This window comes from Prinia subflava, chromosome 2 (assembly GCF_021018805.1).
Source record: "Prinia subflava isolate CZ2003 ecotype Zambia chromosome 2, Cam_Psub_1.2, whole genome shotgun sequence".
Classification (NCBI taxonomy): domain Eukaryota; kingdom Metazoa; phylum Chordata; class Aves; order Passeriformes; family Cisticolidae; genus Prinia; species Prinia subflava.
This window is the reverse complement of record NC_086248.1, coordinates 52,532,742-52,556,421: the sequence shown is the minus strand read 5'-3', so window position 1 is coordinate 52,556,421 and position 23,680 is coordinate 52,532,742. Positions and strand designations below refer to the sequence as shown.

Here is a 23,680-nt window from a genome sequence, read left to right as displayed (position 1 = left end):
TTGGAGCAAATCTCATGTCCTTTGTTAGAATACAGGGCAGAACACCATAACTGCAGACTGCAAATATTATTAGTTATACCTTCTGGAGCTTAAAATTTGGTGGTTTACCTTTAAGCAAGAAAAAAAGTTCAGTCATCTTAATACATACACAGTCAAATTCATCAAACATTTACATAGAAATGATATCAAACTGAATAAATATAAACATGCCCTATGCCAGAGCACTTGCCTTCTAGTGCAGCTAAGATGGAGGTATGAGTTGCTTGTGCCTTTTTTGTGCAGTATGATGATCAGAACCCCCTGTGTACCAAATGCCTGTGTATGAGGAGCTGAAGGGAGCAGCTCTCTGCAATTTTTAAGTTTAGAAGGATACCAGGTCATTTGGACCAAAGCACCTTTGACATGCAAAAACATTGCATGGATCTAATGCAACTATTTTTTTTTATTTGCACAGGGAAAGGACCCAGAAACCATAGCCACATATGGTGTCTGTTTCCTGAGGACCCTGTAAAATAGTTGTAATGAGAAAACTGCCTGTGCTCCACAGACTTTGAAAGGCAAGACCCTCCTTCTGTTTTTAGAATATGTAGCAGTTGTTGATAAAAGAGCACAACACAAAGATGTTGATGTAGAGAATTATGGGTCATGCCTTTAGCTGGTATATATTGGCACAGCTCCAGAAGATCACATTATGTGCCATTCCTTCAACTGGTATATACTGGCACAGCTCCAGTGACTTCACAGAGTGTTGCTAATTTACACCAAACTTATCTACTTTATATCCGTAATTATTGCCAGAAACAATACGTAGTCATAAAGGAGAATTATTGTTTGAAACCTTGAATAAGAGGCAGACAAGATGCTTTCTGTCTTCCAGAAGAAGACACATGCTGTTTTTTGCTTTTTTGTCATTCAGGAAAATTGCCAAATAAGGGCTCAGGCTGGCACAGGATGAAGTCAGTAGAAGGTTTTCCTATAATACCCCAAGATTTTTGCTCTTGGATGTGACACCACTTCAGTGGTGGGATGAGTTTGGTTTGGTGTAGGTTCAGATAAACAACTACTTTTGATAGATACATAAAATGACATTGGAAATATCTGTCAGAGGCAGATAATTTTTGTTCTTTGGATAAGATCATGCTAGACATTAAATCAAAATCAAACCCTACCTGTCCTCTTTAAACTGTTAAATTCTAATGTGAGGTGCTCCTGGAAGAGGTTTTCTCACCTTTGAAGTGTGGTGTGAATGGAAAGAAAGCCATGGGAGCCATGGGGCATATTTGCAAAACTGCAAAAGCCTACAGGCACTTCCTTTCCTTCACATAGTTTCTTTTCAGGAGCACTGGGACAACCACCAGCACCCCACTTTCAAGAGAAGGTTTTCAGCCTAGAGCTCTCAGCAGTGTGTTGTGTGGCCTCACCCATGCTGCAAGACCTGGATCTGTTGGCATGAAGAATTGGTGCTGTATGTGAGTGGATTTAGATGTGCTCTGGTGGGACCAGCACCAGTAGCTGGGCATGGTGTGTTTCTGGCTGTGCTTTAGCAGCCAGCACTGGCTGGCATTCCCAGGGGGCTGCCTGACTTCCCACTCAGGTTACCTGTTGTAAAGATGGAGCTTGGCAAGTTACTGGAACAGGCTGTATGACACGGCAATGAGGAGAGCAATGGGACAAACTTTACTTGGAATGTCCTTTCCTATCCTGTGTTCCTGGCTATTACTCTGGCCCAGTAAAGAAGTGACAAAAGTAGGTGTAGCTGCACATAATATCCCACCATAATGAGACAGAGTTCCTGAGCTAACTGGAGAAAGCAAATAGCATTATTTGAATGCTATTTTTGACTGGTTGAATGAGATAATTTGTAGCAGCTAGAACAGTAGGACTGTTCTAACATTAAGACACATTAAAGACTGACTGAAAATTCCTGCTATTTGGTAAAATGCAAAGGATATGATTGTACTGCTAATACAAACTGACTTTATACTTGTTCAGTAGAAGGAAGGATGAAACTTAATCTGTTAATAGCATGCAACTGAACGAGAGGTTTAAATTTCCTCTGAATCATGAATAGTGAAGTGGAGCTGAGCAATGCACATTGCTGACTGCTACTAAATAGGCTACATTTCCAAGTTAACTTATTCTAACATCACTGTTGTGGCTCCACACAAATCCAGAGAGGATTGCACTCAGTTATTCTACCCTTGGCTAAACAACAGTGCTGTTTTCGGTGTTGCCCATGGAGATTACAATCTGAAATAGCCATCACTATGGAAATGGACAATGCTGTCTGATTGAGAACACAAGAGTACTCAGGTTAACCAAAATCTTTAATGAATTATTATTTCTGTTGTCAGCTTGTTTCAGTATGAATTCTCCCTCTCCAATTCTATAAAGTTCACCTGTTTTTTCAGTTATCTTCAATCTGGATTTTTATTTCATCCTGATTAAGATGTTTTCAAATTTTTTGTAAAGGAAAGTTCTCAACTTCTTTTAAAAATATTACATCAAGCCAAAAGCTTTGAACATGGTTGTTTGCAGGAAATTTTTAAAGCCATTTTCAGCTGCTTTTCTTAGAATTATCTCAAAAATTACAAAAATAAGTCCACTGTGAACTTTAGCAGTATACCTCCCTAAATCACAAAGGAGATGATTCTGAATTAATTTCCAGTATAAGTGATATAAGTGATTGGAAGTTATTCCTCTTTTCCTTTTGACTTTGGATGCACAGCACAATATTATTATCAATGAGTAATAGTAAAAGAAAACTAACTTATGTGAAGATTGTCTTTGATCCATGCTAACAAGAGTCAAAAAGGAAGAAGGAGCTTCAGAGCTACAGTACCTATATCCTGTCTAGAGTGAGCTTGTGAGATTATAGAAACTAGAATCTTAAGCTAAATATTGTGCTGTCTTGGGAGTTTTTCCACTGACAGGCTCTGTCCAAGATTTCACCCAGGACTGTGATGCTCTTTCTTAAGTGGCTCTGAAACAGATCGATAATTCACAGGAACTTCTTCATTCATGCTGCAGAAGTAAAAATAAAGGAAAGCATTACAGTGTTGATATTACCAGATGAAGATCCCTACTATTTTAATAGTAGTTACTCCTCTAAGCAAGAGTTGTATAATGTACTTGGTAGATGTGACACACCAGTGTCAGCCTTTGGAAACCTGGATGTGTTGGCCTGTTGCTGACACTGTGAAATTTTAGAAATTGCAGAAAAATAACTGTCCAGTTTTCATGTTTAAATAGTTCTAGTAGGAGGGGTTTTTATGAGTTTCTTCAGAAACGAGAAACTGTGCTTCATCATCAATGCTCTAGGGCAAACCAGGTGCAATCACCAGGCTGGGGTCACTTGTGAGGGAACTGCTCACAAGGAGCACCATTTGGCTTCTGTAGTCCAACAGGAATATTCTTGAAGAGCATAAGAAGACTTTATTTGTTTTCCACAGCTTTAAGTCAACTTTTTCAGACTCCTCTGTTTCATAGGAGTCTTTCAAATTCAGGTGGCCACAAGATATGCCATGCTAACTGGTAGTCTGTCTACCTTGGGAGTGTTTTTCTGACTCTGGCAACTAAGTAGGCAGATTCTGATGAAGGTTTTGAATTATATATATTAGAATATATATTATTATATACAAATATATTACAATGTATTTTTCAATATATTCTCCATTGCTGCAGTTTCCTAGTTCTGAAGTATAATGGGAAAAGACAGAGTACATTCATGTCATAAATCTCATGGCCACCAACCTGAACAAAAGCAAACTGAGTCCATTATGTCTGGAGAAGCTGCTAGATTTCCAGCAGATATTTGGGAGCATTATTTCAGAGAAAATTATTGTATAAAATGCACTAATTATTGTATAATTACCACTAATTTCTTTCTTATTGTCAAGGTGGTTGTTTGTTAAATGACCCACCACTTTCTAATTTGATGTTTGGAAAGTATATCATGCAAGACAATTTAGATTTTTCTCCCTGTTGTTTTAAAATATCCAGGAAGGAGTTGCCAAAAGTATTTTTAAGTTAATTAAGGATTCAGTTGGGTTACAAATAAAAACCAAAAACAGATGATGTTGTGAAGCAAATTAAGTTTTTGGTAAAAGTAGTCCCTGTGATGATTCTCATATAGATCTCCAAGATCCTTGTCCTAACAGGACAGATGTTACTTACATTTGCACTGAAGAAGACAGTAAAATCTAACACCAGTATGTTCACTTTGGTAGGGTAATGCAGTGGCTGCTATTCCTTAAATCACATGAGTTGAAGCTCCCAAGCAATACCTGAAATAAGAGAACTGAATTTCAAGTAACACAGTAGATAGTCTACTAACAGAAAGATATATCATACAGTGATTCCGAATCATTCCTATGGAAAGATTCAATGATTTGAGGAGAACCCTAATCACAGCTCTGGAGCTGGCTGATGAAAGTAAACAAGGGCTGACTGCTGCCTCCCAGGCACTGGTGTCTCCTGTGATTCTGTGCACAATAGCAGCCCCCATGCCAAGCTTCACAGGAAGATGAAGGGTGAACTTCATCCATAGATTTCACAGGATCAGGTTACCTGCATTCATAAAAACCCCGTAGGTACAATTAACTTCTCAGATCTCCTTCATTAAATGGCAAACAATCCCACATTGCAGGTTGCTTTCCCTCCTTCCCACACAGGTTTTGTGTCATCCTAGCTTCCAGGAATGACACATTACTAGCGTTCCAGGCACTGAGATCAGCATCTTAAATTACAAAGCAGCTCACTGGATTTGGGGTTTCTGCCTTACCCAGACATGTTGCTGCACTGCTGCTGGCTCCCTATCCCAAATTTCAATACAGAGTGCTTCTCATTTTATACATTTCACTTCTTTATGTTTAAGGTCTTTAGACTGTTATTCTTTTCTTTAATTTCATCTCCAGAAGAGTGGTTATATAATTGCTAAAGGCTAAATACTTACTTTTATTTTATTTCACCAAAAATACAGAGTTAACACTCTGAGAGAAAATTTGCAAACTATTTCATTTTTTTGTGGGATTCTTCTAGAGTTAATTAAGTTCCCAAGGAAAATGTTTCCAAGAATGAGATCTCCCTCCTCTCTTCCCACCTATTTTAATTGTCACACTCCTTTATGCCACTCTTTTTTCATTTGTTTTTTTTTTCTTCTTGTATATGGTATAAATTAGGGCTTTAAGAGCAGGCTCATAAGCCTGATCAACTTTAAGTATGTCCTTTGCATATAATTTATGTCAGTAAAATGAACCATTTGCACTTATATTAGAGGGAGGAAACTATAAATTATAGCCTGCCAATGAAGTGATTCACGTAGAAACAGAAAAAGGGGAGAAGCAAATGACAAAATGCTGACCTTTTTTACTGCAGCATGTAAGAGAAGAGGCTTGGCCCCACACATATATCCTCAATTTAGTCAGGAGCACATAATGTATCTTGAGGTCTTAGAAAAGTGGGGAGGTCTGAAGAAAAAAATTATGGAACTGGAAGTAGCTTTAGAAATGAAAGAAAGCCCATCAAACAAAGGGTAGTTGATCCCAAAACAAAAAAAAACCAGGCAAGTATTAGGCCACTCTCCAAAACATCCCAAACTCTGAAAAGTTAGGATCTTTGTTGTACAAAATATTTTTAAGTCTCATATGACAACAGTTTCCAGACCCCTGTCATGTTCCTTAGCAAAAATGAGCTTCTTTCAGACTTGAAAACATATCACAGAACTGTAAAGTTCTTTTGCATTTAATATTGCATTAGCTGGGACAAGGGGATTTGTATCAGTGGCTCTGTAACAGAGTGTTCCTGGCTTGCTGGAAGTGTTTGACTGACCAGTAGTGACAAATAGTCTAAAAAAGGAAAATAATCAAAACAAGAAACACTTGCTAAACAATTCCTTAAAGCCAGATTTTCATCGGCTGGGGAGGAACTGCACCCATTTACCCTCAGCAAGAAGCTTGCTTGCTTTCATGGGAAAGCTGTGGAGACTCTTACCATGAGAAAAGTTACTTGTTCTCAAACTACAGAAGATACTGGCTCCCACCTTGCTTAGCATTTAGCATTCAGCAACAGCAAACTTGTTTAAGAATTTAGAGGAAAAAACAGATACTCTGCCCAGCTCCCATTCCTCAAGTAATATATTCCCATCCTGAACTTCTTATAATTACAGGCAAAAGAAGCTACCCTACACCTTGGATATTAACTACAGTGATTGAAATTTTATGTACCAAAAAAACCCCAAAACAAAACAAGACAACAAAAAAACCCAAACAAAACACCCCCCAAACCCTCACAAAACCCCACAAAAAACTAACAAAACCACACAATCCCCCCAAAACCCCCACAAAAAAAACCCAACCAACAAACAAACACCTATCCCCCCACCCCCCAAAACAAAAAAACCACACCCCCCCCCCAAAAAAAAATCATCCCAACCCTTGGAGTATTAACATTTTCAGAGTTTTTTGATGGTATGGACAGTATTCAAGACACTTGCAGACCTCTGGCCACGCTTCTGTCTGAGAGCCAGCCCAGGTAGGAATGTGACAGCCTGGCAGTCCTGGCACTTAGGCAATGTTTCTTGCTCTCCAGATTGCTGCTGCTACAGCACTTCAACTCTTGAGTCTCTTAGCATATTCAAACTCCTGAAGCATGAAGTAAGAGATAATAACCCTCACTTTATCTGTTCAGTATTTGCTGCTCTTTCATGCATCAAGCACAATCCTCTGCTACTTGTTGTTCATATTTTTCATGTGGGAATGTCTTGTTCTTCTGCCTTAGCAGCTTTTTCTATTGACTACTGCAGTCTAGATATACGAAAAAATGTGAAGGATTTTAACAATTCAGCTTATTACAACATAATGCAGCCTCTTGCATTACACAATCAAAATATCCTATTTAGCACCGTAGCTAAAATGCAACAAACTAATTATATAAATTAAACCACTACTGCTGATATATTATTATTATATTTTAGCTGTAAATCTAAGATGGTTTGATGGTGGTTAGACAACTGTTCTTCCAAGCCTTTTCATCACCATTAAAGTGATCACTAATCAAGGGCTCCCAAAGGCAGTGACAAGGTTTATAGGGCTGCAGTTGTAAGAAAGATGAGTGCAGGGATGGATCCTTTTTCCATATCTCTGCAGTAGCACTGAAAACCCAAAGAAGGTTTAAGGAAGCTTTTGGCCCAGGATTACCATTTGTGGACACAAGACAAAACATCTCCTATAACTGTTACACACTAAATCAGTTCATTTTCTGTTGGAGGTTCATTTGCATCCTTCAACGGTGTGTTGGTTTCCTCAATTAAATCCCAGATTTCACGTCAGGATAAGATATTGCTGTTAGTATCCTCATCACTTTCCTCTTTTGGCACAGTCTAATTAGATCTGTCCTGCTGCTTTCTTCTAAAAATAGAGTTTCCAAGCTCAAAATCCTCATTCTATCATATTATTATTATTATTATTACTAGTACTACCCCATATACAAACTGCTGCAATTGCTTATGTTTTAGGAGTGATTTTGAACTCCCGAGTAAGACAAGTGGTGCCAAAGAGATGAAGAAATGAAACAAGAAGAACAAATAGCTCTGTGATCTGGACAGTCAACTCCATCTTGCTAACAAGCAAAGTAAATGACTAAAGGCTTATTAACTAAATATCGAATTAATTCTATTAACCATAAATTGCAGTAATAGGATTACCACTGTGAGCAGGATAATACTATAAAACTCCAATGAATCTCTGGACCACTGGCAGCTTTTCAAAAAGGCATCAGAAGAGGGCTATGACACTTAAGCCAGTTTAAAACCTCAGATCAGGCAATGCTGTTGCATGCATAATAAAAGTTCACTTGCTTTCTTCTTGCATACTTTCTCCAAAGCTGCCATGATGTGAAGAAATTTAGCTGTATAAAGCAAAACAAACAACAGGTAGAAATCAACTCAGAAAAAGGAAAAATATTTTCAGTATCAAAAGATATTGTACTCCTAAAACTCTGTATGGGACAATCAGGAACTGCCTTCTTCTGCTGGGGGAGTGAAGGGGAAAACCAGGTAAGAGGTAGGGAAGGAAGAACCACAGAATGGGCTCAGTCTGAGATGTCATTAGAAATCAGGGATGGTTTTGCTTCTGCCATGTCTGTACAGCAACTGGCCTCTGTATTAATTTTGACAGCCTGTATCTTAGTGCTGTAAAAAGATCAAGAAAAACGAAACTTTTGGGCAATCCTAACATTTTCCTAGTTCATTTTGTATGGTGATGTCAACTCACACTTGTGGTCCATAGGCATCTTGTGGACATAAAATTATTAAGAATATTCACTGCACACTTGTGGCACAGTTGCTAAAGTAGGCACTGCAGAGCTTAGAGCAGATCTAATATCTCACTGCATGCAAACTTAATCAACAGAATTTACAATTGCTCTTGTGTTACTGGAATGAAGGACTGATTTTTTTGTGAGTTGGAAGATGGTTTCTTTAATCCTTATTGCCTTGAAAGGCTGTATTGTTGTTTTCATCACTTGACCCATTACTCTTTTCATAATTTAATTAAATTATAAACTCTCTTGCTGATGCCGCTTGCTTGGATGTTTTCCCAACCTTCTTTGTGTGAACTCCTCTTCACCTACTGCTTTTTCAATTTTCCAATCTGCTTTGCCACTAACATCACTGCTGGAAGTTAGAAGCTGACACACAAATCCGTTTAAAGTAAGGTCTGGGTCTGTTTTTGGTCTGATATATATTAACAAAAAAGCGTCTTACAAAATTGTACCACTTCCTCTACTTTAGGCAAGTGCAAAAAGAATAAATACTTGTCTGTTCTCCCACGATGTGTAGGAGGTGACCTGGGCTGCATTGTAAATGGGTAGAGTAGATAGGCTTTTGGAGGTATGCTGTAAAACACTCACAGCTCTCCACAACAGGAACACTTTTCTCCTTCTTTCAGAAAAATCAGAATAATTTTTGCAGATTAAAACCAGCTCAGCAACTTTCCACTGACATGTCAAGGAAAATGTTTGCAACATTTTATTTTCATTTTTAAGCCTGTTCAATATGTTACATCCCCAAGCTCCCCTCAAAAGATGAGAGAAATCTTTTCCCAGAGCCAGCTGGTACTCTTTCCACAGAACGAGGACTTCAGTAAAGCTGATATTTATCAATGCAGCAGGAAGTCATGATTCTTGCAGAGCTCTAGGTGCACACACTGGCATAGCCAAAGCAAATGAAATAATTTGGGTTGTGTTTGTCTGTTCCAGTGCTACCATGCTGACAACATGCATGCTCAGTGTGCTATGCCGTGCTCACTACAAATTATCAAAAAAGGAAGAAGTTTGTAAATGCAAGTGCTTTGTCCATCACAGAATCAGCTTCCTACTTTCTGTAGACTTAGGCAGGTCTAAAGTCTCATCTGTGTTTGTTTCACTGTAATGCAGAAGTTCTCTGTTTCTCACACATAGGTCTAAGAATTGCCAAACTGGCAGGCACGTGTGGATGCATTGAAATAATTTTCTGCAGTTAGAGCTGTTAGATATGGCCCACCTGCATCCCCACTATTTGTACTGGTAGAAAGTTTCTTCCTTTAAAACTTCAGTTGAAGTCAAATGCTTTCATTATTAGCTGTGATCACAAATTCTGTACCATTATTCTTTCATCTGGCTTTATGTTTGCCTGCTGAGAACATCACTTTCCATACCATTTGTATTATGCATTGCAGAAGCCTTTTGAAACTGGGCTGATTACTGTGATCAAGGCCAATCTGTTAACACTGAATGTCAGAGAATTTTAAAAGAGAGTGTTTTCAAATCAGGTAAGGTAATATTACTTTTTCCTATAAACACTCTATTTCCACTGAAATGTCTTTATTGGCTGCCTGCTTGTGAATTCCTTGAATAATAAAGTAATAGGTATTTTTCATCTATCAGGTAATTACTTTTCAAGTCTGGAATCAGACCCTGTAAGAATTCAATATGAAATATTCAGTCTCTTTGCATCACTATCCTCTTACTATCATTACCTTATTTAGTATACAGTACTGTATTTCCAAGATGACATTTTCTCATAGAAATTCATCACTACAGAATGCATTGCAATAATTATTTAATTTAAATAATAGTTTGTAATGAATTTTTCTACTTATAGTTCTATTATTTGTGCTGCTGTGTCCTTCATGAACAGACCTCATAATCCTAGAAGATCTATACCCTTATAACAAAAAGTTTGTACTCAAGTACCAATAATATGCTGAAAGAAGTTTAGCCTTGAATAATGGTGAGACACAGTAATTGAGAGGTACAGGTTGCAGCAAATTTTATACAATAATCTACAATGTCGGCCAACTGTTTGCTCTGCAGGTGTTAATGCACAAAACACAGCAGAAAACTGCCCTTTTTTTCTGCTCTCTTGTTATGGACAGTTATTTTGTTGGCTAGGTGGTTTGGATAGCTGTGGTGTCATCATGTACCTACAGTCAGTATTTCCTACCTGATTCAAGCCTGCTGATGTTTGGGAAATGCATCAGTTACTGGAGGTTTCCACACAGTGGGTTTCTTCTATCCACTCTCCTGTCCATGCATTCACCAATTCAGACAGGTTTCCAGAGGTCCCCAGCAGTGTCAGATCTCTTTTATAGCTGTAAATGAAAATACCATCTTTGTGAGAAAAGCAACACAAGTAAAATTAATTCCCTTGGATCAGAAATTTGCATCTGGTCACCCTACTCAAGGCCATCCTTTCTCTGTGTCTTGCCTCTCTGACCTTTCAGATTGCACAAACTTGTACCACTTTCCTCCATTATGCTTTCCCTAGCCCAGGTTATGGCACCCATCAGGGGTGGGTCTGATGTTGTGGTTTAATGTAAGAGCCAGCTTTCCAGTTTGGTATGACTGAATGGAAAGCTATCAGGCTGAGTAACTGATTGCAACCAACCTATCTCTTTCTCATCTGAGTGGACAAAAAAGCACCTTTAGAAAAATCCAGTGACAGTCTGCTGTAGAAACTCAGATATCACAAGAGGCTGAAAAAGCACTGTGTGTTCTGCTTCACAGGCCTCCCTAAGGAGCATTTACACATAAAAAAGAAATTAATGAAAAACTAACTATTTTGAGTCATAAAACAATAGTTGTGCTTACACTCTAGAGACCACCAGACCAGCATTATATCACCATCTCTATAAGCTTTCTACATCTCCAGGGTAACATTGGAAACCAGTCCCATTGATCTTGGTCTCTCTGAATTAAGCTACTGAAAAATGGATGCCCCTTCTCAATGCTGTTTGTCTTCCAAATCTCCTCCACAGGCCCAGGTGTGCCATGCTAAACAGCACAGGGCACAGGTGGGGAGGGAGGGCTCACCCTCCTGGGCTGTGTTTAGGCTCCAGCCTGTCATTAACAGGCAAAGGAAATTATTCAGTGTGAGCACTGAAGGGAGACAGCCTTGAAAACTTGCAGTAACTAAACTGCTGTCCCAGCAGTGGCACAGGGGGAGATCTCCTATGCACACAGACTGTCTCAAAAAGCAGTAAGAAAGTAAGGATCAAATCAAACCGAATCAAAGGCCTGCCTTGCCCAGGATCTTGCCTTTGGCAGACATCAGTATAAGTATACTGGAAAAGGGAAAGTATAAGAACAAAATAAGTATGCAATGGGACATCACCTGATCTCCTCCTAGCTTCCAGTGATTTGTTGTTCTCAAAGGAAAGGTGGCATTTTTACATTTAATAAACCCTGAGAGAATTTTCTTAACTTTTTCCAATTGGTTTTGAACCTATATAAACTCACAGCATCCCGTGTCAAGGAAATCCACAGCTCTGCAATGTGGGGTGTGAAAGAGAAGTCCTTTCTTTTAATTTTGAAAGCTCTGCCTTTATTTGATGCTTTTCAGTTCCTGCACTGGAAGAGCCTTTCCAACCATCATCCTGAGCTCTGTGTCCTTTGTGACGTTTGTTGTAAGGCCATCCCTCATTCCTTTTTCAGGTACAAGAGTGCTTCTAGATTATTTGGGTCTTGGGTTGAAGCCACTCTGCACTGCCAATCATCCTTGTTCCTCCCCTCTGTGTCTTTTCTGACATAAAAAGGCCAGAACAAAGAAAAAGGCCCCAGCAGAACAGTACTGAGCACTAAGATGATAATTTCACATATCTATTTATTATGAGATAAATTATTCCTCAGTGTTAGCAGCAACTTGGAACCTTTCCTAGTAGTTTTAAGAAGTGGAGTTTGCATTTATATGTGTTGAATTCCACCTGCCAGTGGCTATGACAAGGTCTTCCTGCAGTTTCACTAATTTTTAGCACCAAATTCAAGCAAATCGTCTGCTGCATCCTGTGCAGAGAAGGATCCTGGTGCAGTAACATTCCCAAGATGTTGCAGTGGAAATGTAATTTTGCACTTGTCTTCTTAAAGAGGATGTTATTTGGCCCTTATGACTAAATAATCTCCTGCCCTAGAGATTCTCTGGCAAGATGCTGCTTCCTAACATGTTTGAAAAATGATTTATTGTGCACATCCATGTCTTTTGGAAGTAGTTTCTCAAAATTCCTGCCTTTGAGTGAATTCTGTTTAACCTTCCAGATCTAATGATATATTCTTAGAGAAATCTTCTGATCTCTAAGATCTTCCTCAATTAGTTGCCATCATACCTGCTTTCTTCTGGTCTTTTTATGATTTTTTAAGGATCTGGTATGTATTTTCACTGTGCCTTCAATACACAATTATTGTGGTATAAGCCAGCAGGCAGCTAAGCACCACATAACCATTCACTCATTCCCTTCACTGGGACAGAATTGGAAAAAAAAAGGTATAACTCCCAGCTTGAGATAAAGGCAGTTTAACAGAAAGAAATGGAGGATAACATCAACAACAACGACAACAACAATAATAATAATAGAAGAAGAATATGCAAAACAAATGATGCCAATAATTGCAGTTCAGCAATTATGATCGATGCCCAGTTGGTCCCTGAGCAGGGGCAGCCACTCCCTGACCAGCACCCCCAAGCTCACTGTGCTGAGCATGATGCCAGACAGTATGGAATGTCCCTTTGGCCACTAAGGGTCAGTTGTGTCCCCTCCCAGATTCCTCTCTGTCAGTATGAGAAACTGAAATTTCCTTGATTCTGTGCAAGCACTGCTCAGCAACAACAAAAACATCAGTGTGTTATCAACATTATTGTCATCCTAAATCTAAAACACAGCACTGTGCCAGCTATTACAAAAGAAAATTATTATCCCAGCCAAAACCAGGACAACTATCTTTGAATTATCTGCATGCCATCTGCAAAGACTTTACTCTTCAAAAGTTGGAGGTTTCCTTTTTTACATAATCCTACATGTTTTAAAACACATTTTTACATTACTACCTTTTGAAATTAGGCATGATAGCATAGATATGGAGTGGTTTTATTGGTTCTGCTAGGATGTTGGATGTGAGCCTAATTTGTTCCCTGTTCCACAACAGCATGTATGAATCAAGTCCAGTGGTGCTCAGGGCAAAGTAAAGAGCTGATCATTCCATCAAAGGTTCCCTGAGTCCTTGTTCCAGAAGGAAGTCATTAAGAATAACCAAATGCTTTACTCTGAGGTCCCATCCCAGCAGAGCATTAGCCAATGCATCCAGGAGTGTTTGCAGTGTCCTGCCACAGCCACGTTTCCTGTTCTCATCTCCACCAGCACTACAGGCACTGCTGCATTCCAGGGATCTCGGGATTCTACAGGCATAGTATGGGGGACAGAGGAAGGGCAGGCACACCAAGCACTGCCAAAAGTAATGCAAATGACAAGAGGACAAAAATATTGCTAATTTGCTTAGAAGAATCAATGACATTTCAGGGCTTGAAACAGGCAGACTTGGATGAGTATAGAAATACGGAACTCGTGTTTGAACAAACACTGAATAAGTTCAAAAACCTGAGGGTCTTGTCTGCTGTAAGTAGCTAATTTGTAGGCAGCTTTGAATATATCACCCAAGGGACTGTATCCATTTCTTTGTACAACATTACCCTGCAAAAAGATGCAAGCAGATATCAGTTCATTAAGGCGGTCTTATTACTGTAGTGGGACCCTCAGAGCCTGATATTCTTTAATAAAACTAAAATAATTCATGCACAAGTCAGACTATCTACAACAGCTAGTGAAGGTAAGGATAGCTGAATGGAATGAAAGGGTATTTAAAGAAATGGTACAACAAAAAGAGTGATAAACATAAATAAGTCGTTTGTCCTGCCGGTCTTGAAACATTCATGCCCTTGTTCAGAATGAAAAAGTTGCCCAAGACAAGAAGTCTATTGTACTGAAAAATATTGGCTGCCGGATGATTTTGGAAAAAAATATGCCATGTTCACAAATACCTCCCCTGACCTGTTTATTAAAAAGGACAATAAATGACTGAGCAGTAAATATTCGGAGCCTGGGAGATTTTATCAGGATAATGTTTCTGAAAAAAATTGCATGATAGAGTTGGCTGTGGGAAGAACTACAAGTTCAGATCTTTCTCAGGTCAGCTGATTCTGTTCATTTTCTAATTCCATGTACAGTTGCTATTTAACATTTTGCCAATCTTCTGGGAAAGTTTGTCAAACAAAGGTTTTGAACGTGACTTGCACAGATTGCTGACTGCCTTTCACAGCCTGTACATTTTATGAAGTCCTTCACGGGTGACTGTCTTTTGTTTTATTTTTAAATGTATTCCATAAAGGAAGAATTCTGAACTAAGCCACTGTGATTGCACTCAATCAACTTGCAAACAAAACACAGAAAAGAATTCATTATATTACTATAGTGCATTCCTGCTATTTAAGGATAGTGTCATTATGAATAGAGCTTATTGGAACAACAATGCCTGAATTTATTTATAGATCTTAGGTACAAATGAAAGAGTAAGTAGTTTTAAAACAACCAATACAGTTGCTGTGGTGTTAGCTTTCCTAAAAGTTAGCTGGAGTAGGGGCAAGTCACCAAGGGTGACACACAGTGCTCAGCATTTGACTCTGTCTGCTGCTGTTGAAGTTTGCAGGAAATCTTCATTTACATCACAGGAAACAGAACCATGCCTATGCTAAGCTCTTCTGAAAATATGTGCTTCTAAGAAATGCAGAAGGCTGCAGCTGATGTGACTCCGATGTTTCACCAGCGCTAGGAAACAACATATGAAAAAGCTAAACATTTCATCCTTGAAACTACAGAAATGTTTTAGAAATCATTACCAGGGGTTCAGGGAGGTTGATTCCAGAAAAAAAATGACCTCCAAATAACATCTTCTCTCTGTGCCATGTTCCTTAAAGGTACTTCTCAAAAAACCCCAATATCATAACAAAATATGTTATTAAACTAAGATTCTTTTTATCTGCCTGGCAAAAAGTAGCAGCTTAAATAAATTACAAAGAGAATTTTTTAGACCATATTTAATCTAATGGAAGAAAGATGAGCCACTTAGTGGTTTCAAATATTTTATACCACTGTGGTAATATCTGGTGCCAGCATCCTACCAACATCTGCACTGTTTCTCAGAAAGGAATGCTACAGGCCCTGTATATGCTACCAAACATTCACAGCTTACAAATGAAGTAAGCTTGCTCCACTGCACTGTTGTTAGTCAAGGAGAGCCCCACAGGAGCCAGTTGAGTTACCCCAGAAGATGGGAAGAGTAAGATCAGAATCAGACCTTGTATCACAATGTGTAATTCACTAATCTCTTGAAAATAGCTAGTACCCTAATTCCACCTCTTTCATAATTAGGGAGTTAGGCATTTCCTGGCTCTGGCCCCAGATATATATCATGTCAATCTATTGGAAATACTGTACATATTGACTTCTGACAACTGTCGTTGTTGTTGTTTACTTATGATAATCAGCACACACAGTCTGCTAGTCACTGTCCCAAAGAGCTTACCAAAAGAGCTTTGTCCCTTGTCCATGGACTTCCAAGGGACATGAATTGAAGCCAAGCAGAGTTCCAAGGTGGTTTCACTTGAGGGTCATATCCTAGCATGAAATCTATTTCAAGCAGAGCTGACTAGGAATTTGGCTCACTTGCACTTTGGCTGAGGGTGGTGTTGCCCATCAGGTTCACGATGACAAGTGAACAGGAAATTTCACCACTGTGTCATCAGAATGTTTCAGATTGCTCCAGGTGCAGCATGCAGCCAAGCTCTCTGTAGAAACCCTGAGATGTGGCACACAATGAAATCAGTGTCTCTTGCTCTCCAAACAGCGTGCCTGGATAGGCTGTGGTGAAACCTCCCCAGGGGGACAACGGAAGCCCGATCACTTTGGTCATTTAGAGCTGCATAGTAGGAAACACTTATGAATGTACTGTAGGGAGCAATTCTTCTTGGCAGAGTCTGTGTTAAGTGATGTAAGAGATGGCTTTTCAGCTCTTATTTCTGTGCCTTTGAGGATATATTGTTGCTATTTGCTTTCTTAAGCAGAGATCTGAGCCTCAGAGGGCATGATACAAAAAAAGCAGATAATCAAATAACTGATTTCCTTGCCTGCTTTCCTTGAAGTGTCCAAAAGTGAGATGCTGGGCTAGAGGCAAACACTGATATATTTACAAGGAGCTGAGAAGAAAAGTGTTTATTAGTGTCCCTTTGGGTCTGCTCTCCATGTGGCCACCTTCATATTTGCTGCTGCACCACCACGTACAGGTACTGTACTTGAATAACATTGGAAGTTTTCGAATCCAAGACTTTTATGTGCTGGGACATCTACAAGGAACTGGCAGATTATCATGGTTTTGCAGATTCAAAATGGGAATAGTGCAATTAAAAAAATGGAAACAAAATATTTTTTACTAATCAGATGGTGTTCAATGATAGACATACAAATGCTGTAATCATGCTCATGCTAGTTCTTGCTAATCTTCTATCAGTCTTTTTTAGACTTTTTTTTCTCTCTTCAACAAGTTTTTCATTAAGTACATGGATCTCTGCCAGAATCAGCTTTCATTCATGTTATTGTAAATCATGGCTGAAACCTGTGGTATTATTCCTGTTTTCTCCACGTACAACTTAGATGAGCTTTTAGGCTGTTGCCTTAGGGGTCAATATGTCTTGATACTTTTTGAAAAAAAAATTTGAAAAGTGCAAGAACAGTTCTGAGGCTTCTTTCTTTTTCTTTCTTTCTTTCTTTCTTTCTTTCTTTCTTTCTTTCTTTCTTTCTTTCTTTCTTTCTTTCTTTCTTTCTTTCTTTCTTTCTTTCTTTCTTTCTTTCTTTCTTTCTTTCTTTCTTTCTTTCTTTCTTTCTTTCTTTCTTTCTTTCTTTCTTTCTTTCTTTCTTTCTTTCTTTCTTTCTTTCTTTCTTTCTTTCTTTCTTTCTTTCTTTCTTTCTTTCTTTCTTTCTTTCTTTCTTTCTTTCTTTCTTTCTTTCTTTCTTTCTTTCTTTCTTTCTTTCTTTCTTTCTTTCTTTCTTTCTTTCTTTCTTTCTTTCTTTCTTTCTTTCTTTCTTTCTTTCTTTCTTTCTTTCTTTCTCTCTCTTGCTGTCTCCAAACCCCCTTCCCATCTGTCTCTTTCCCCTCTTTGTTACCTACTGCCCCAGGCTCATGTCATCTTCCCCAACTTTTAAAAAATGTAATTGTGATGAGCTAGTAAGGTAATTTGGAACATCTCCCAGCACTTCAGCAATGTTGTAGTGAAAAATCTGAAATACACACAGTTCACAGTTGCTACAATGCCATACCTGCCATCTGTTTGTTCTCTCACCTGCAAGCCTGTTCACATATTAAGATCCTCTCATGTCTAAAATAATGCATACTGTTAAGCTTCATAAAGGCATGAAATGTGAGACACAAGTAATAGCAACCTACTTATATAACAACATTTGCACTAGGATTTTCTTGTTGCCTTCAGTGGAGTTCAAGTATTTGCTTTTGTATCTCCATCTTTACGGAAAAATTACTAAACTGTTACCTTTTTGGTTGACTCAGAATCTGAAGTTAGTGCTGTTCAAGTATCCTGACTATCATTTTAAAGTGTCCCAGACTTCTGATAGCTGGGCAACCTTATGCCCCAGGGTATTTTGTTCCCAAGAAATGATTTCTTCCTCTTTCCTTTCTGCTCTGTTTATGTCACGCTGCTAAACCCTACTCTATTACAAACCTCAAGATAGTTGCTACAAATCTTGCTTGTAACAGGGCATCAGAACTGCCAGTGTCAGAGCCTTGGAAAGCCAGGAGGAAGATGGTGCTGAAGAGCAAGGCAGTTTCTGCTTTCAATTCTAGCATCCTCTGGAAGCGGAACCTATCTTGCTCCTCCTGGTCTCTTCCTGCACCTCTATTTTTTCTCTGACCATGGGTGGAAAAATCAGACCCTGCCTAGCACAAAACCCTCATGGGCTCACCCCACCTCTGCCTGGGGAAGCAGACATCAATCTTGAGTAGACTACAGGTGAGTTTTGACTTGATTCTTGTTATCTAGTTGTGAGCTTCAAGTTTTAGCTCAAAAAGTATGATTTATTTCAATTCTCTCTGCACGTTCTTCAGCAGACAGCACTGTCCCTTAGCTCACCACCCTTTCATAAACCAAGTATTTCTTGAGCTGGAAGATCACACAGTGAGTATATGCATTCCTTAAGGACTAATTATTTAAAGTTGGTTTCCAGCATTTTTTTGTACCTATGGTCTGGAGCCAAAAGATATATCTCTCCTTAATGTTTAGAAGATGCTAGATAAGGAGAAGTTGAAGAAAGCGTGCTGTGTTGAGTGCTCTAATTGCCGACACATTCCTGTGGTATACTTGATCATTAGAACAGCTCACTTGAAACAATATTTTCTTTATAGAAAGGAAGTTGGTAACTGAGTTGTTGTGCTTCTCTGCTTTGCATATTCAGTTTAAATGTTCAGCTGGCATTCAGTGTAAGGTTACTGGTTACCAGAGCGTGTTGATTCAAATTTTCATTACCCAACTGCAAACTGATTTTGTTGAATGATGCTTAAGCACTTGATTGCTGCAGATTTTCATGTATGGGCCTTTTGGATTTTAGACATGAATATGGGCCATTTAAACATGCTTTAATCTGTAATTACACTGTGATTAAAATGGCTGTGACACAGATTTGGATTCGGTCAAATCTATCCTCAAACCACAGTGGCCAAAATGAACTGGTTGTAGAAACCATGCACGAAAATACACAAGATAAAGTACAAATCCAGCCCTGAAGTATATCAGGCTAAGTAGAGTCTTGCCCAAATATCCCATTTTACTGTCTGGGGATGAGCTAAACCTGTGCTATTGGCGAGTTTCATGTGTTTGTGGCCAGAGTGTAAAGTGATATAGGGAAACAGTAATCCTACATAATTCCTACTCTAATTCCTGCAAGTCCTTTCCCTCTAAGCTGATAACTCAAGTTGTTCCCACTATGGTCTTGTCACCCCCATCACTCAGTGTCATTCTGGTGGCTCAGTTGCTCTCAGTCTCAGCTGTGAAATGCCATCATCCCACTGTTGCCCTCACTGCACAACAGCATGTGAGCCTCACCTGAACCCCAGGCTCTTCTCTGAGCTACTCTCTCTGCTCAGGCTGCCTGTGCCTATACCACCTTCCCTGGAGGTTTTTTTGGGTACTTTGGAAACCATCAGAATCCATTCAGAGGGTTTTATGAGATAGAAACAAAATGAAGAGTAAAGGGAAAAGATCGTCTTTATTCTGTGAAACAGTGTTGTTCCAGTAGAAAAGGCTTTTCTCAAAAAAGCCCAGAGTTAGTTACTATTTTCCATGAAACTTCTTTGAACAAGATTCTGCTCCAAGAAAATATAGACTATAGACTTCATTCTATATAGAATATAGACTTCATTGTGTTGGAATTCATTTGATCTCTCTTCAAGTTAAGTGTCTTGTCCACATTTGCCACCTCTGCTCCTTTGGAAGGAGGGATACTCACACCTGAGTAATTCAGTGCACCTATTTGAAACGTCTGCTTTAAGATGGGAATACCCGTGTCTCTAGAAGTTGTGCGGACAATTACCTAGGCAACTAGTGCTAACATTTTATGTCTTGGGTTAGGTCAGCTGAATCCTGCACAAAAGAGTAATTACAGAAGCTGCAGAGTGTGTTGGACAGGAGAGGGTTGCAGTTCTAAGCAGGAATTTACAAAACTATTTACTATGAGATTAATATTTTTTTCAACACACACAATAAAAAGTTAAGAAGTCACCCTGAATGAAGTCCTACTGGATGAGTTAAACCCATGTGCCTTACTTAGTAAAAGTCACTGTTTTTTTATTACAGAAATGGAAAATGAATACCACAAGACACTGCTGGAAAATCCCGAAATATTCAATGCAGATGTAAGTTGCCTGGGCATGTCAGTTAAAACTTTAAATCCTGCATACTTTGTTAAAAAGACAAGTTAAATCTCACAAAACTACTCGGATCCATTAAAAGAGGTGTGTTCATAGAAGTCATCTAGCCTGTGGACTAGAATTTTTGTTGGCAGTGACTCCTGTGACTCCCGTGACTCCCTGTGCTCCCTGGTGTTGTTGAATGAAATGCATATACCCACCATGAAACATTGAGTTCACACCATAGCCAGATTTTTTGGTGAGGTCTGTACAGTTTTAATATTACTTGAGAACACTTTTTAAGCAATATTCCGAGTCCCATAAGATCTCATGAGATCCAATTCTTCCATGAATTAACATTGAAATAATAGGTATATTTGGACTGATCACCTAACTTCCTTTGCAGATCAGTAGAAAGAAAAATTCACAGGGAGAGTCATCTTATGAGAAAAAGCACATGAACAACTGTCAAGCCCTTTCTACAATGCATATGGGGGTAGATACTTAGGTTAATAACACTTTTCATCAGGGAAGATGAACAGAATACCCTTCAGGTCAATAGAACACAACACTTGCAAAGCAAAAATCTGATCAGTCAGCTGGAAATTGTGCAGCAGCACCATGTCTGACTCCTTACTTCAAGTTTTAGTATGTGAAATTATTTCTAAGAAGTCTAATTAAAAAAGAATTAAAAATTTCAGCTGATATTTACTGATGTTACCGTATTGCCCTGCTTCCATAGACATACAACACCTCTGTTTGCAACACCTTTTGTTGTTTGAAATCTGTTTTTAATCCAATTGTCCTTAGAAATTCTTCATACTGTGCAACATTTAACTGCCCTGGCAGCTCAGGAAGAACAACAGTGAAAAATGTCCAACACAGATTTCTTGAAGCTCCAGTTTTCTTTTAGACACAGTTACAGGACTATTGGATTGGTTTTCAAGCCAGGCTTCTAAACAGTAATCCAGTAACAGAACTGCTTAAGATTTAATTGTTAAGTGGAGCATTTATTACATAGTGTGAATGTCTCAAGTTCAGCCTTCCAGTACTTTTTGAGCTTGAAATGCATTACACCAAGAAATGGCCTCACAATTTAATGTAAGCAAAACCTTTCACTGGCATAAATTTTTCTGTAGTCACCATAGGGGGAAGAAAAAGGCAAGGATGGTGTTGATTCTCCCTCTGCTATGTCTGAGATATTGTTTATTCATCAATGCATTATTTATTTTAGCTTGGTATTTCTTTTTAAAATGTCTTCACTATACTAGACTGCCACAGTTTTAAGCCTCACAGGGAAATTCAGCAAGTTATGAATAACTAGGGAGTGGGATTTCAATGTAATTCAGGAATGAGAACTAAGCAAAGAAGAATATTCAACCTTTTCATGGAAGGACTGAGTATTCTTTTCAAAGTCATATATCAAAAAGCCACATACAATGGAAACATTCTCTCTCCATAGAACATAAAAGAAGAGGGAACTGCCTGTTATATGTTCTGAAATGATCTCTTTTCATTACAGCTTCAGAATTTTTCTCTCTGGGGATCACTGACTTCAAACCATGAAGAAAGGGAGAAACGACATCATACTATTTCCATTAAAAGCAGCCATGTGTAACCTATATTTTTTCCTTTCCTCTTCCCCCCCACCCCATTTCCCAATAATATTTGCATTCCAAAAAACTTCATCTCTTTCTTTTAATGCATTGAGGTTAAGCAAATGAGGTTGCTGCTGACAATGTTGTTCATACCACTTGCGTGCTCCTTGTTTTAAGCCAGCACAAGAAAAACTGCTACGTCTGTGTGAAACTCATTAGAAAACAAAACATTCTGTCTTTCTTCATTTGGCCTGCTCCTTCTTGTTTACCATAATTAAGTTATGAGAAAATCATCTTACACACTAGGAATACAAAATTCTCTGAGTCTTGTAAATGCATAAGCTAGAACTGACTTGATTTCTTTGAATGGTCCCACATGCTGTATTTTCAGAAAACTCTTGCATATGAACAGTCAGAAAAGAAATAAGAATAAATGATTCAGAGAAAATAGAAGAAATCTGGAGAAAGGGGAATAATTACTATAAGGCAAAGGTTTCATCTGACTTTTAATAGCATGAAGAAATATAAAATTAATAAAGAACAGACAGTATAACACAAGGAATACAAAAGAAAAAGCAACATAGTCCCATGGAAGATTTTTTTTTGGTTCAGTAAGACTGACTCAAGAAGCTGACTTTGGATTTATCACTAGTAGATTTATAAAATAACTGTAGGAAGAGTGTAGAGAAGAGAGATAAAAGCTGAGTGTGAGACAGACTAAAAAATGAAAGAGAAAGCAGCACTTACCATTCACATATTGTTCTTTAGATGTCCAAAGCAGTGTACAGACATAACTCCTGTATAATATCTGTTCAAGGCAAATAGGTTTTTAATTCTCTTTTTACCAGTAGTGACCCCATAATAGGATGAGACCACTTGAGTCTCATTCTTCTGTTCATCTCCCCAGATGATAAGACTACTAATCAAAAGACCTGTGTAAGCATACTGTGTAATGCACATTTTCTATTTTCCACAGTCAAATCACAGCAATTACAGGGGCCATGCTTTATTGATCTCTATAATGTAATCTATATATATAAAAAAAAAGATAATGAGATAATGGCATAAAAATCTTAAAAAGTCAGAAAAAGTAAAATATAAATTAAGAATTACATATTTTGTAAATTAAAGACAATGTGAAAACATTCTGGAAACATTTTGGTGGATTTGTCTGGAGGCCTGAGATGGTTTCTCAAAGCATGGTTTACCAATCCTTTTGGTGTCCTTACTTAAGCCTGGATTCTTCCAACTTTAAGCATCCTGACAAGATGGTGCTAATACTATTGAAGGCAATTCATGGGCTACAAGCAAAATTAACAAGTGTATTTAATATTAGCATATTGATGAAAATCCATGATGTTTGATGTAATTTGCTGGAAGCTTCAAATTACTGATCTCTGCAAAATACACAGGGCAGTTGCATTTCTGCAGTCACACAGAGATTTGTATATGTATTGCTAGTGAATATAAGGAAAAACTGTTTTGAGATCATTAGGAAAAAAATCATCTTCTCTGAGGGTGAAGACAAAATCTTGCCATGGGGGTTGATATTAAAAGGCACTCTACAGATGTTCATTGTTACCATCAGCATAAAGGAAATGGCACTTTTAATACCAAGTGTTTGAACAGGATATCAGATTGCTATTATCACATCCTGTTTGCTAGAATAACAACACAGAACCACAGCATGAATTTTGCAAAAGATTAATGTTGTCTTTTCTGGAGCTTAAGAGAAAAAGATTGGACACTGAAAATACTTCTGTTTCTTCCCAGTATTTCCAAAGGCTAAGGCATGAGTGTATTTCTTAGACAGT

General features: G+C 38.4%; 2 long non-coding RNA genes across 4 annotated transcripts; one reads left to right on the top strand and one right to left on the bottom strand.

The window, feature by feature from the left end:
• Positions 1-665: 665 nt before the first annotated feature.
• On the bottom strand, positions 666-11,274 carry LOC134547734 (uncharacterized). Of its 3 annotated transcripts, XR_010079584.1 has the most exons (4): positions 11,128-11,274; positions 10,481-10,628; positions 4,177-4,286; positions 666-3,024 (listed from the first exon to the last, which is right to left on the bottom strand). It is a non-coding gene; the product is annotated as an uncharacterized LOC134547734 (long non-coding RNA). The 3 variants fall into 3 exon arrangements; XR_010079582.1 differs by lacking the exons at positions 10,481-10,628; positions 11,128-11,274 and adding an exon at positions 5,363-7,005; XR_010079583.1 differs by lacking the exons at positions 10,481-10,628; positions 11,128-11,274 and adding an exon at positions 6,498-7,005.
• A 5,044-nt stretch (positions 11,275-16,318) lies between these two features.
• Positions 16,319-23,005, top strand: LOC134547733 (uncharacterized). Its single transcript, XR_010079581.1, has 3 exons — positions 16,319-16,639; positions 20,216-20,274; positions 21,791-23,005. It is a non-coding gene; the product is annotated as an uncharacterized LOC134547733 (long non-coding RNA).
• Positions 23,006-23,680: the final 675 nt, after the last annotated feature.